Source organism: Equus quagga, chromosome 13 (genome assembly GCF_021613505.1).
Source record: "Equus quagga isolate Etosha38 chromosome 13, UCLA_HA_Equagga_1.0, whole genome shotgun sequence".
Lineage (NCBI taxonomy): Eukaryota > Metazoa > Chordata > Mammalia > Perissodactyla > Equidae > Equus > Equus quagga.
Genome location: NC_060279.1, coordinates 45291661 through 45293985, shown reverse-complemented (window position 1 = coordinate 45293985; position 2325 = coordinate 45291661).

Sequence of the window (2325 nt, the reverse complement as noted above, 5' to 3'; positions counted from 1 at the left end):
TATAAATAATGTGCAGTGAACATTTCTTTACATATGCACCTGTTTGATTGTTTTCAAGGGTGAATTCTTATACGTCGTATTACTGAGCCAAAAGGTAATTCAAAAATTACATTTTGATATGTTCAGCCTGATTATATTTCAGAAATGTACAAATTTACTCCATACCAGGAGTGTATGAGAATTTCACTTTTATCATCACTGGGGCTTATCAACCTTTTTAATCTTAGCTAATCTGCTAAGAGATACATAATTTCATTTTTATTGGTCATTTCTTGTATTTTGTAAATTGCTTGTTCATAAAGCATAAACCATTTCAAAACCATTTTAAAACTTAGTTTCTTTATATAAATAAATAATTTCATAAATGTATGTATTGTAGACATTATTACTGTTCACCAGTGTTTCCATTCCTCCTCCCCTTCCAGAGGAGCACAAGAGGAACCAGTTTCCCTAACTCTGTGAACTTGTGTATGGCTATGTGCCTTGGGGAAAAAAAGGATGAACATGACATGCATCAAACCGCTGGTGCATGAATCTCCGTGTTCTTTCTACCCCTGCTGCAGCAATCATGAAAACACAGGTTGGTAGGAAGATCCCACGAGATCTAAATGGCCTGGAAGGCTAAAGCAACCTGTTGAGAAAATTGTCTGGAGAGCCTCCCAGATGCTCAGGCTTTGTGTGAGCAAGAAGTAAGTGTTTTCTTTTCAGGTTAATGCATTGAGATGTCAGATTGTTTACTACTGAAGAATAACCTAACTTATCCTGACCAATACAATACAATCTGATTACAAGTACGCTTTCCAAATGCAGACGCTGTCATTGGGTTTGTTAGTTGCTTGGCTTCACCCTTATCTACACATATGTCAACATGCATAACTTGGGTCACCTTGGTAGAACGATTTAAAAACCTGGTATGTACCCTTCCATATTTTTCCTTCATGCTCATAATACTATACAAATATATCCATCACATATACATAGAAATATATGTATGTATGTAAAGCGGGATTTTAGCCTTTGTTTTCCAAAAATAAGAAAGTGGACTATTGTACACCCTTTTCTGCATCTTCATCTCGCATTTCTTACTCAGCAATAACTTATGGAATAAAGTCACCTTCTATAGCTCTAATTCATTCATTTTACTGATTGCTCAACAGAATGTAGTACGCACGCAATAGGATTTATTCAACCAGTCACCTCTTGACCAGCATCCACTTTGATCTAGTTTTGTGCCATTAGAGACAATGCTGCAATAAACACTTTAGTGCCAAAGTCCACTAATCGTCTGCTTTTGTTTCTATTGGCATTCTTGGGAGAAGCCTAGTAAGGTTAAATGATACATGCATTTTTTTAAAAAATAAATACCACTTTTATTTTTATTATAATAAATGGCTTTTCAAAGTTGAGTGAAAAAAAACAAAAAATGATCCAAAAACACCCCCATTATACATATTTTCCTTAGAATTTATAAAGTTTCCAGTTTAACAAATAGTTTTCTTTTTCTTTTCCAGATGTACATCATATTTCGAATTCTGTGTACATTACATCATGTTCACCACCCAAACACTAATTATAGTCCATGCCCTCACATGTGAGCCTAATCACCCCTTTTGCCCCCCCCTTCCCCCTTCCCCAATGGTAACCACCAATCCAATCTCCAATGCTATGTGGTTTTTTGTCATTGTTTTTATCTTCTACTTATGATTGAGATCATATGGTATTTGACTTTCTCCCTCTGACTTATTTCACTCAGCATAATACCCTCAAGGTCATCCATGTTGTCACGAATGGCCAGATTTCATCATTTCTTATGGCTGAGTAGTAGTCCATCGTGTATAAATACCACATCTTCTTTATCCATTCGTCCCTTGATGGGCACCTAGGTTGCTTCCATGTCTTGGCTATTGTGTATAATGCTGCAATGAACATAGGGGTGCAAGTATCTTTATGCCTTTGCATTTTCAAGTTCTTTGGATAAATACCCAGCAGTGGGATAGCTGGATCATATGGTAGATTAATTTTCAGAGGATACTCCAAACTGCTTTCCATACTGGCTGCACCAGTTTGCACTGCCACCAGCAGTGAACAAGAGTTCCCTCCTCTCCACACCGTCTCCAACATTTGTTGTTTCCTGTCTTGTTAACTATAGCCATTCTGACCAGAGTGAGGTGATACCTCATTGTAGTTTTGATTTGCATTTCCCTGATAGCTAATGATGTTGAGGATCTTTTCATATGCCTGTTGGCCATCTGTATATCTTCTTTGGAGAAATCTCGTACAGATCTTTTGCCCATTTTCTAATTGGATTGTTCGTTTTTTTGTTGT